General features: G+C 44.8%; 1 long non-coding RNA gene across 1 annotated transcript in view; it reads right to left on the bottom strand.

Annotated features, from left to right (window-relative positions):
- Nucleotides 1-9,592, bottom strand: part of LOC138258370 (uncharacterized) — a 76,891-nt gene extending 67,299 nt beyond the window's left edge. Inside the window, exons 1-2 of the long non-coding RNA XR_011198410.1 lie at nucleotides 9,476-9,592; nucleotides 3,817-3,867 (exon numbers count right to left, since the gene is read on the bottom strand). This is a non-coding gene — a long non-coding RNA (uncharacterized lncRNA). The remainder of the gene's footprint in view (nucleotides 1-3,816; nucleotides 3,868-9,475) is intronic.
- Between the last annotated feature and the right edge of the window lie 3,403 nt (nucleotides 9,593-12,995).

Raw genomic sequence — 12,995 nt, 5'->3', positions numbered from 1 at the left:
AGTGTGGAAGACCTTTACACCACACATATCCGACCTTATCCCCCTACTCTCACAACTATTCACCCTTCCCCAAACTGTTGCCACAACATATAAGATTCTAAACTCTCCCAATATCCACAACAAAATCACTACTGAAATCCAAATCAAAAGGCTAGAATCACCCCCTACTTCCAGTCACCTAACGTGAAATGAAGAAACCTGGAAAAAATATGGACTTAACACCACAAAATCAAAAATACCCCTATCCTTTCAGAATGCAAATACTGGATCTTACACAAATCATAATGGACCTCAGAAAAACTCTCTAAGCTAGGGATCTAAGAGTTAGTCAAACACTGGAAATGCCTGGAGTCACCATTCACCCTTAGTCATATTCTATGCCACTGCAAGATGCTATACTCATTCTGGATTGAGATTCAAACCATAATAAATGATATCTTCAACGCTGAGCTCTCACTCAACTTTCATACATTAACTTCAGGACCATGGTTCCTCACTCCTGCTTTGAAGATAAACACAAGGACATGGATCTTCTACTAACAATGGGAATAAAAAATATTCTCTGTGACTAGAAATAATTCCAACACCTAACCCACCACACATGGTGGGTGTGGCTATGCTTCACAAGAAGTGGGGCTAACACATTAAAATTAAACCTCCCTGAGCTTGGGTGTGTTATCTCTCACTTCCACTGGACATGCCAGATGAGGGATATGAGCCACCTCTTATTACAATACAATAAATTTACAAATCACTTGACGCCACACCAACACTCGTTCGCAACTACAGCCCAGTTAGACTCTGACACCGTACTACCCCTGACATTGCTCTTGCATCCTATGCCCTATCTTGTTCATTACTTGAATTGGGGCTTTCTTTTTTTTTCTCCCCCTCCCATCTTCCCCCTTTCCCTACCTTATCCCTTTGTTTTCTCTCAAGTAGGGGTTACAAACAATAATGCTTTACTGTAATCTACTGCACTATAACTCTACTCACGCGTTTTGTATGCTTCTTGCTCTGTGTCTGGAAAGAGTCCCACATGTCATAAGTGTTATATGCACTGCAAATAATTATTACCCCTTTCTTTTTTCTTTTTGTACTCTCAAAACAAATAAAATATTTTGAAATCAAAAAAGGCAAGGACAACACAAACGCTACTTAACACCCAAAGGACTTTGGTTGTTTTATTTCTCATATTCTCTCATTCTGGTTATGATGGAGTCCTATTGTTTCTGAGTCTCACTTTCTCACTAAAGTTTTCTGTAGCTGAATCTACACTCCCTGGTGTCCACTTGCAGTGACAACTATGACCCCGTCACAATGAATAACTGTCAGCCACTCTTCCCACAGTTCAATCGATGCGGTTTAAGCCAGCATCTCCGCTCCCCTGTGCCACAGTGTTTAATGCTTACGCACAGCTGACCACAATTCAACACCACCATGTAACATCACTGCACAGAGAGACAGTTACCTGTAATTGATGTTTGTCACAGCAGAACCCCTAAGGGAAAGGGTATATCAAGAACCAGCAAGCAACAAACATATCTGAGCCAGTGCAGATGGTCTGCTGTAATGTGCACAACATGCCCCAAGGATTTGTGCCTTGCTTCAAGAACCTGCTGGCACATTCACAAAATGACAGCAGCTACTAATACAGTCATAGAATGTTTTGGACTTATTGAACTCTAGTGAGTGACTTCTTGACCCCAAAACATTTCTGAGACGAGGCAAGCTCGCCACTGTTCTTCGCTGAACTCTACTCAGCTTCCTGGCAATGTTTAATGTGTGCTGGCATTTGCAGGTGATGGCCACCGGCACTCATTTTTTTGGAGACCAGGACTTATTTTCCACTTCAAAGTTTGAACACTAGCAAGTGAGGGAGAAAGACAGTGTAGGAAGCTGACACTTTATGTGGTATGTGAAAACTGTATAAACTGTTCAGGAGTTCCCCAGTGAGTGGACAGGGCTTGCTATGCAATCCCAAATTGCTCTTTTAGTGTGGTTGAGCCGCTTTAGGCTTAACACAGAGGAGTGCAAGAGATCTACAAATATACACACAATAGTCAAAAAATGAGACACACAACTCAAAAAGGAGATCCACACCAAATTATAAAAATAGCAAGTATCTTAATATATGTCTAGGCATCAGAGAAATATTGTTCGGGTAAGTATGTTTTTAAATAGGAATTCTTTTCACTTTAAAAAGTGGACACATGCAATTTCTGAATTCTGCAATGCTATCCTATGGGAGCAAAAACAAGTTTTGCAAACAGGTAGAGTACAGCAACTTACAAGAAAAATCTCCAGGTGTTAAGGTGAGTAGTAGGCAAGGTTCAAGGCAGCACCAGCAGTACACCCTCAGCAGCACAGGGGCGGCTGGATGCAGAGTGCAAAACAGCATTGGGTACCCAATGCATTCCTATTCGAGATCGAAAAGAGGCCATAGGCTCTGGCCAGGGGGCCAGTCGGGCTGAACCAACAGCAGGGGTCAGGCCTCATGATGCTCGGGCACAGGTAGGCACCTTTGGTCTTCTTCTCCACAGCTCAGGGGCAACGGGTGCGGAGGTGTTCTTAGGTGTCAGTTTTCTTTACCACAGTGTTCACGGTGGAGGGGGGCTATGTGCAGAGGCTGCAGGAGTCTAGGAGGGATGAAACCAGAATCGACTCGGATTCTGGAGGGCTGGGGAACCACCTTGTTGACACCAGTGGTCCACTTCAACTGGGGTCAGAGACAGCGGGTACAGTGGTAACTTCAGGTGTCAGGTTTTGGCAGTTCCAGAGGCTTCAGAGTACCTTATTTTGGAGTTTTCTGGAGAACAGCTTAGCTGTTCAATGGAGGTCTTAAATCTTTATTGAAGGCAGGCAGTCCTCCCAGGTTTCTGGAGTCACAGCTGCAGGATGAGTCGACTTTGGTTAGATTTCGACGAGGGATACAGACAGGCCGGTGGGATTGGTACCAGGTCGGCTGATTCTTTTCTCCTCTTCTGCTGTTGCAGCTCTTTGGTGTTCTTGGTCTTCTTACGTTGTCAGTATCTGCTTCTCTGGGGCCAGGCACTCCCCCAAGTACTAAATTCAGGTGTTTTGGGGTGTGTAGGGTAGTAGCCAATGGGCTTGTAATATAATGCACCCTGCTTTAGGGCTGTAGGGCCTAATAGAGGGGTGACATATATATCCATGCAGGTTTAGAGGACAAGGCACAAAGGCTGTGTGCCATGTTGTATTTTTGTATTTTCAAGTTTGTCTGCAAGAAGACACACAGTCTGCAATGGCTGCCCATCATGTGCTTGGTGAGGGGTCCCTTGGGATGTCACAATTCGTGCCTCAGCCCCTAGGGACCCTCTTTAGCACCTCAGGCTTAGGTACCTGGGGTACCATTTACTAGGGACTTACAGAGGGTGCTAAAGGATTTGCCAGTTGGGAAAACAATTGTACAGTTTAGGGAAAGAGATCTGGCACGGGGGACCTGGTTAGCAGGAACCGAGTGCACTTTTAGTCAAAATAACATCAAATACCAGGCAAAAAAGTGAGGGGTAAGAATGTAAAAAGAGGCACTAATCTACAGACAGAAAAAGGTCAAAAAAGGAGTTGGGAAATGTTAGAAAGCTTTGCAAACTGGAAAAAGAATGCATGAAAAAGAACTTGCTATATTAAGATAAAAAGACAGGAAGTCTAGAGTAATGTATGAAAGAGGCATGGAGTGAAATAAAGGCCAGATAGCCCTCACATTTGTAGCTGGCGAACCCAGGCATTATGCAGAAACTAATGTGAGCCTCTACAGCTATTTTTACACATTAAGCACTGATTGCTGGTTCATACCTTTAATATAGATGGAGATCAGAGATCTCTGCCTGTACTGAGTAGACGTATCTAGAAAGGTAGAGAAAAGATGAAAAAAACATATTTAACTTGAAAAAATATATTAAGTATATTTTTATGCTAAACAATAATGTAAACTCATTTAATATTTATTTTTAAATGTAGAACAAAAGAAAAAATGCTACAAGTTTATTAACTTTATTTTGAACGTATTCCTTAATTAACATAACTATATTACATTAAATTAACATTTTTTTCTGACTTTTTTGTGAAATCGTAAATTCCAAACTAGAGGAATATATACATTTTGTATTTTTCTTTAATAAACATTATAAGTGATGTATAGAATTAATTAAAAATAATTAATTTACATTACATTTTTAATTCAAAAAGGTAGCTAAAATATTTTCCAGTTAAATAATAAATACGTTTTTAAACATTAAATTAAACATATTTATATTGTAACTATTTAAAATAATTGAATTTAATGTACATTATTTACTATGGCATTTATTTAAAGTCTGAACCTCCATAATTTTCTAGGGTAAATTGTTGCAGTACCAGTGGTGCTGGAGTTACTACTGTTTTTTTCAGGTAATAATTTAGAAGTGCAGTTTGTGCTGTACAAAATGTACTAGAAAATGCAGTTGGTATATCAAGCCAGGGTTATTCAGCCTTTGATTGATAGCACCTTCCTCTTTGTTTCAAAGACCTGTCTGGACATCCTGACAACACTAGGTGGAATTGGTTTGTGCCTGGTATTGTCCTGAAATATCCCTAGTGTGCCAAAGGCAGGAACGCAAGGCAAGTCTAGGCCACCTGAAAAATGAGAGACACTGGCTTGTGATATACCATTAGTCTGAAGTCAACTCTCAAAGACCTTCAGTTAAATCACTTGTAATAAAAGTTGGGTGTGGGTCACCTTGGTCACAACTGTGGGTTAGTTAATGAAACATTCCCATAAGATGCTGGTTTCATCAGTTATCTTGCTTTGCAGTTCCTATTCACTTCTGGTCCAGCCGCAGACGATGCTCGCTGATCCCCTATTTAGGAACTAAGGAAGTGGTACTCTCTTTTTGACCAATGCCCGCTGGACTTGGTATCCATTTCACCTCATAACTAAAGCACAACATAGAATGTAAGCCTATTTAATCTGTGTGTTACTGCATAAGATATTAAAGGGACAAGATCATACTGATTATGTATTTATTATGGCAGAACATAGTAAACTAGATGCACAGTTTGCTGTAGATGTGAAAGGAATAAGTGTTCTTACTTTTCACCCTGAGAGAATGGGTTCCATAGGACAGAAAGAAAGGGGTTGCTGTTTACAAAGGCTGTGTACAGAATAGGAAAATACTCAGGTTGATCTTTTTCCCTCATAACACCTTGTCAGATTTATCAAGGTTTTGAATTGCCTTTGCACCATGCAACAGGGGTGCAAGGGGTACGCAAAACCGAAACGAGATTTATCAAGCCATCCAAGGCCCTGTGTGGCTTGATAAATCTAGAGTAATGCAAGGCAACGCTAATCGCTGGCTTGCGCTGGCTTGCGCTGATCTGCAGCAGGGAGGCCTTGCGTGGTGGAGCGTGGGTGTTACCACGCACCCACCCATGGATTCTGACACATTCCCAGATTTACCAACACTGGAAGACCTCCGAATGCATCAGGCTTGTACGCCTTCCCACTGGAGGCGCAACAAGGAGAAATAACTTTATTTCTCCTCATTTACGTCCTCATTCCACCTCTGCTGCATCTAACAATGCATGCACCTTTGCAATAAGACGCAAGGGTGCCTGCGTGAGGGTTAGGCACCTGAAACTGCGCCAGTGCTCGAAAATGACAGGAACGCGCAATGTATTGATAAATACGGCACATTCCTGCCCTATCCCTTTCATGCAGTGCAGCAAAGTGGCTTGTTACATTGCGCTGCGTGAACAATTGATAAATATGCCCCTCCCTTTGTAAATAAACTGGGTGTGCAAGTGCTGAAACAGAAACGGCATTCCTTGTGTACATTTAGGAGTTGTTTGTCTGCTTTTAGGTGGCTGCAGATTTTCCTCTGACAATCATGGGAATACAATTAATAGAATCTTTTCATGGGCTCTTTGATAAACCTACCCACATTAAAGACTGCAATCTCTGACAACGAAGACCGGATACAAGGGGAAACTGTCCCTTATCACCCCAGCTACCTTAAACTATATTAGGTAAAGCTTTACCTATAACAAACATAGGTTTAGATGTTTTGATAGTGTAACAAGACGTGATCCTTTGGGGCAAATACATCCTTGATGATCTGCTTCCCGGTGCAAACAGAGGACCTGCCAAGGAAATGCACTAATATGTAGAACACTTTCTCATCCCTTCCAAGAAGGCATTAATGCCAGAGGACTTCATTGTGCAGGGAGGAGACACTTCTAAACTCCCAAAGTAAGCCAATAAACAAAAAGAAAGGTAGAGGAATGCACAGCAACAATTCAAGTCACATCAAGGACCTTCATTATATTCAATATGTCCAATCCACTTGCACCCAGGGAAGATCACAGGCTTGATTGGCTTTTGCTCTTTCTTCTGGAACCAGTTTTAGTGGTACAGGTCCATCTTTCCTGGTTGGGTCATAGCTTTAAGCACTTTGCATTTTGCTTGCCCTCTGGACACGCCTTGTCAAATCAAATCTAATTTGTAGAGTGCAACTACTCACCGGTAAGGGTCTCAAGGCGCTGAGAGGGGTTGGCCCTCTGTGATTCAGTTGAAGAGACAGGTCTTAAGGTCCTTCCTGAATTGAGGCAACGATGGTGACTGCCTGAGGTGAAGAGGCAAGGTGTTCCAGCTCTTTGCCGCGAGGCTTAGTAATCAAATGCAAACAATGACAACAATCCATAAGGAATTTGGCAGAGGTTAACTTCTAAAGCCTCAAAGTACAAGAGGAATAAGATTCTAGGTGCACTGGAATTTGCTAGCAGACTACTATGTTTATGCTGTGCCGCTTTAGATGCAGTGATTGAAGATATATACCTGCTTTTGAATCACACAAATGAAACAATCCTTTTTCCTCAATGTCTTTGGAGAAACATAGATATTTGCACACACAACAAGAAAGATAGAGTTAATGTGGCAAATGGCGCTGATGTGAAATAGAAGAATCCAGTTTTTCTGAAATTTACCATTACCTGGCAGAGGGACATCTAGACTGGAAGGGGGCCTTGGGGGTTTAGATGGCACTTAAAGAGGGAAGGAGAAGATGTGTGTGTGTCTTTGTTGAGTAGTGCATATGAATATCGCAATGAGAAAATAAACCAGCTGATAGAAGTCATGTAGAGGAAGAAGATAAGGGGGCAGGGACTGGATATGTCAAAATGTTCAAGGGGTCTGCCAGGACGAAGTGGAGGAGTACCAAGACATGGTGAATAGGTGATCAGAGAGCTAGACAGTTAACCAAGCTAGTATTGTGAACCAGGTGCCAAGTAAAAATGGGTGGAGAGCAGTGGCGGCCCGTCCTTTAGGGCGGAGGGGCCACGCCCCCCCACCTTTTGCCCCCCCATGAACAGTGTCTGTCAGGCTGAACAAAGGTCAGCCTGACAGACACTCTTCATGTTCAGGTCAGGCAGCCAGGAGCAGACATGCGTGATTTGCGCAGACTCCTGGCTGCCTGAGCTGAACTTTGCTGGTCACAGCTCCTATGGGCGTGACCTCCTCGGCCCAGCAAAGGTGCCTCGAGGCCCTCCCCGGGGTGACGAGGAAAGCGTCACCAATTGACACTCTCCCTGGGCGCTTCAGGTTTAAGCCCTGAAGCGCCCAGGGCGAATGTCAATCAGTGACACTTCGTCACAGAGTGGGGTGGGGTCAGCAGTCTCACTGACCCCATCCCACTCTGTGACGAGGCTGGGACTGCTGCCTTCTCTCATTGGCTGACCTAAGGTAAGGCAGCAGTCCCAACCCTCCTGGGACCTGGAGGCCGAAGGTAAGTGTGTGTGTGTATGTGTGTGATGTTTCAAATTGAATCTTTTGTGCGTGCGTGCATGTTTGAATGGTATGAATGTTGTTAATGGATGTGCGTGCGTGCGTGTGTGAAAGAATGAGTGTGTGTGATGTTTTAAAATTAATGTTTGGTGCGTGCGTGTATGTTTGAATGGTATGAGTGTTGATAATGGATGTGCGTGCGTGTGTGTGAAAGAATGAGTATGTGTGTGTGTGTGTGTGTGTGCCCCGCCTGCCCCCTCCCTCCTAAAGCTGCTGGCCGCCACTGGTGGAGAGAAGTGTACAGTGCTACTTTGTGTGACACTGATTGTGTTTGAGATGGATGATGGTGTGACTGAGTGCCCTAAGGTATGCATAGGTGTCTGACGGGTTGTGTGAGTGGCTGCTGGTATGCATGGGTATCTGATGGTATGTGTTAGTGGCTGATAGTGTTTTTGGGTGTCTAATGGTATGTGTCAGTGGCTTATGGCAAGCATGGGTGTCTGATATGTGTGAGTGGTTGATAGTATTCATGGGTGTCTGATGGTATCAGCCAGTGGCTGATGGTATGCATGGATGTCTGATGGGTTGTGCAAGTGGCTGATGGCATGCATGGGTACCTAATGGTATCTGTTAGTGGCTGATGGCATTTTTGGGCATCTAACGGTATGTGCGAGAGGCTGACGGCAAGCATAGGTGTCTGTTATGTTTGAGTGGCTGTTTGGTATTCATCGGTGTCAGATGGTATGCATAGATGTCTGATGGGTTGTGTGAGTGTCTGATGGTATGAATGTATGTTTGACAGGTTGCATGTCTGAAGGTACATTTGGGTACCCTATGTTGTTTCTGCAGATGGATGGTGTATTGAGATGCGCTAGGGCATGCCCTGGTCTGGTGGCTGCATTCTATGATAGTCTGTTTGACTGACCGGGGGTTTAAGTGAATGTCGTAGACTAAGGGCCTGATTTAGAACTTGGCAGACGGGTTACGCCGTCACAATGGTGACAGATACCCTGTCTGCCGACATCTAAATCCATAGAATATAATGGAATTTAGATTTCAGCGGACGGGATATTATTGTGACGAGTAACCCTTCCGCCGAAGTGTTGGCACCGACAGTGAATGTCCAGAAGGAATGGCCGTCGGTGTGTAGTGCAGATAATCACCTGTGTGTCCTGTGTATGTAACTTCTGGCAACTACAAAAACCCTGCATGAGCTGCTTGCTAAAGCATCCACATTTCGCAGTCCTAGGCTTGCATCTTTGCAAACACTAGGCCCCCCTGATGCATCTCAGAGGATGCAGATGGCCAGCTCTGGCTCCCTAGATTCATCCTGCTGTTGGCGCTTTGCACATGGAGGCATGCCTCTCCTAATTAAGATGTTCCAGTAGAAACTCTACAAATGAAAAAATCTAAACCAACAAAGTAGGCATCACTTCTAATATGATATGTTTAAACAAAAGTCTTAAAACGGAGTTTACAATTTACAATAAATAGACATACAGCACCGTCATGACAAATTTGTTACAGCATAATACATTTTACAGTGGCTATTCTGCGACTTGTGTATACAAACTTATAATATATTCACAGCAACAGTCAGAAAACGTCTGCCCAATTATTACTTGCCATTTTCTAATTTCCCACAGAAAAGACAAAAAGTTCAGCAGAATGAGAAAACAGGGTTTAGATAGTTACTTCAGAGCTGTATCCGAGAACCTTTCTTTCCAAAGTTTCTTAAACTCGTCCAAAGTTGTGACCTTTTTTCATGCTCACTTCCAGCTCAGTGGCACTTGAAGCTGGCTGCACACCAGCCCTCCAAAGGCACATTTATGACAGAATCGCTCTCGATCACTGTGGATTTCATCACTGGTGACCCAGAGCTGAGCCCTGTCCTCCTCCCCGAGGCCTGGGTCCCAGGCATGTGCGGGTCACTTGGAAATCACAGGCGGCTGGAGCAGTGAAATCTTCTCTGATGGATGGGCCCAGACAGGTAGAAGGTGTTAGCTGAGTGCTCTCAAGGCCTCAGGCTGGGACCTCTTTCGCGAGTCACAGTGGTTTTGAAAGCTTGTCACGAGCGCAGGACTCAGGGCCGCCACGAGTGGCTATTGGAACACACAAAATATGGTGTCGAAGATTCTCTCACTTTCTGCAAATGAGGTTGTGGGTAAAGCTGGGGTCTGGACTTAGTTAACTGAGTAAATAAAATCAAGGCTTCTGTAGTGCGGCTTAATGAACCCCGAGACATTTTCCTATTGTTCCACATATTTTGTAATTGTCATTACACTGAGTAAAAGTCCCATTTTTAGTAGGTAAAAGTGATCCGCAGCCTGAATATATTTTCCCCTATCTCCTTCCAGCAAACACATATAATACTCCATTGATTTGTAGCAAGATTGATGTTTTAAACATCACACACACATACATGCACGCGTGCGCCCACACACACACACACTCACTCACTCACTAACTCACTCACTCACATACACACACGTAGGGAAGGTTATAAAGCAGACCGAGGCAAATATAACTGCACTTTTAGGGGCAGATTTAAGAAAAGTGGGGCTGCATCTAATGCAGCGCCACTTTTTTGCACCCCTTGGCGTCCCCTAACCCCACCATGTGTGCACCGTATTTAAAATATGGCGCACCATGGTGGTAGTTAGGGAACTAGCATCAAAACTTTTGACACTAGTTTGGGGCTTTGCGGGATTAGTGTCAACAAATCCTTTCGATTTCTTTGCACCATTTTTTTGCCCCCCCAAAGGGGGAATGCCCTCCTTGCATACATTATGCCTGGCGCAAGCATAATGCGGCACAAGGGGTTACAAAGTGGGGCAATGCATGCATTGCGCCACTTTGTAAATCTAGTGCAGCGATTTTGTCCTCGTTGGGGCACATTAACATTAAAAAAATTACACTAATGTGGCGTAAAGAGACATTAGCCTTCTTAAATATGGGTCCTGATTTTTTGATACACTTGCTTGAAACTACAGGGGTGGGTCCTCATAACACACCGGTCCTCGCAAGGATAGTGTTTAGCTGGGCCCAACAGTGTTTACCCACCCTATGTGGACCGATCCGGTCCTCACAGCAGGGGTGATACATGCCCACACACACACAAATTTTCACTGAAAAACACACATACACACACACATATATTTTTACTGAAAAACCAAAGGTTAAAGTGACTTTTTAGTTGGGTGTTAATAAAACAAAACAAAAAAAAAAAAAAACACTCATATTCACCAGTCGTAGTTTACTGAGCTAGCTATAATTTGCACCCCCACCATGTACTGGGTATACCCTCACATATCACTCATGACATGTTAAATGATGACAACTCTGATGAAATGACATCACTGATTGCATTAATTAATGGCATCACTGACAAAACCATTACCATTGTAATATACAGCATAGAGTTACCATGGCTTTTGTGCATGCCCCTACCTCCTTCTTCTTGCCCACCATGGTCTGCTGTGCTACCACTAACCATCCTGCTGCCCTTGCCCCTGACCCCCACCTTTCCTCTGTTGTATGTGTGTGCCCCTATTCTCTCCTTCCTGCCCTCCATTATAAACTGTGCTTCCACTGCCCCTCGTGCCAGCCCTGCATGGTCAGCGTGTTGCTCTTGCCTCTGCCCTCCCTCCCCCTTGTGCTGCCACTGCCTTCCACCTGCTCTATTTTCTTAGCTTGCTTCCCCAGTGCCCCCACCTTCTCTCCATTGTTTGAGTCTCTGCCCTTACCTTCTCCTACTGCCCTCCATGTTCTGTTGTGTTGCCACTGTCCCTCCTTATTGGCCTCAATAGTCTGCTGTGCTGCCACCGCCCCTTTGGCCTGCCCTGCATGGTCATTTTGCAACCTCTTCCCCTTCGCCTCAATCCTTTCCTCCAGTGTCCAAGTCTATGCCCCAACCCAGTCCCTCCTGGCTTCCATGGTCTGCTATGTTGCCACTAGCCCTCCCTCCTGTCCTTCATGGTCCACTGTGCTGCAACTTCACCTCTCATCTGCCCTGCATGGTTTACTTTGCTGCTACTCCTCTTCTCACTTGACCGTCATGGTCAACTTGCTGCCCCTGTCTCTGCCCCCTGCCCTCCATGGCCCACTGCCATGCCTGTGCACCCTGGTTTCTGCCCTCCTTAATCTGTTGTGCTGTCACTGTGCTTCCTGCCTGCCCTTGTTGGTCAACTCAGTCACTTGGTGATGGTATCAGCTGGTATCAGCTGTCAAATGTTTCCAAATGGTGCAGGTTGGCAAAGGTAAGGTCCTCTGCCATCTCTGACAGAGTAAACTCCTCCCACCAAACTCTAAATTAGTCAGATCAGTCGGACAGTTAGCTGGAATATGCAAGAATGGTGGACAACTTTAACAAGAGAGAAAAAACAGAAGGTTGTAGTGGCAGCTGGAGGTTGTCATCTGAAGTGGAGGAACTTCTGAGCACTTAAATAGAATAATTTTCCACCCCTGCATCTGCATTTACCTGCTCAACCAGCAGTCGATCGCTGCTCTGGTAAATTAGGAGATTTGCAGACTTAGGTCCAAATTTATGGGGATTTTGCACAGGGCAGCGCAGCAACTCATCTTGCTGTGCTGCCCTGTGTCAAAGTGAAAGGGCAGGAATGCACCATATCTATGGCATATGGTGCATTCCTGTGCTTTCCCCCTGCGCTGGTGCAGTTTCAGCAGCCTAGCGTCACTGCAGGCACCTTAGCACCATGTTTTGAGTTGTAGGCAGAATTGTTTTTCTGCAGGAAGGGGCACCTTCCTGCACAAAAACAATCACCTGAGGCATCATCCTCTTTCTAAGTGTGCTGCATAATGCACGCAGCCCAGCCAACACCTGGTTGACCAACCTCTGAAAGGTGGCAGGGGCATTCTTCAGCCCAAATGGCATCACTTTAAATTGAAAGTGTCCGTCTGGGGTAGAAAATGCTGACCTCTCCTTGGCCCCCTCAGTTAAGGCAATCTGCCAGGACCCAGGGGTTAAGTCAAACGTACTGAGGTACTTGGCAGCTCCCAACCAGCTCAATAAACTCATCAGCTCGGGGGATGGAGTGTGCGTCAGTCTTGCTGACCGCATTGAGCTCCCGGTAGTCCACACAGAACCTGTCTTCTGGAGTGGCACCAGGTGCAGCAGCCTTTGTGACCAATACCACTGGGCTGGCCCAAGGACTGCTGGAATGCTCAATAACCCCTAGAGTTAACATTTTGGATA

The sequence above is a fragment of the Pleurodeles waltl genome, chromosome 2_1 (genome assembly GCF_031143425.1).
Source record: "Pleurodeles waltl isolate 20211129_DDA chromosome 2_1, aPleWal1.hap1.20221129, whole genome shotgun sequence".
NCBI lineage: Eukaryota > Metazoa > Chordata > Amphibia > Caudata > Salamandridae > Pleurodeles > Pleurodeles waltl.
The sequence above is the reverse complement of the archived record's forward strand: the minus strand, read 5'-3'. Positions and strand labels throughout refer to the sequence as shown.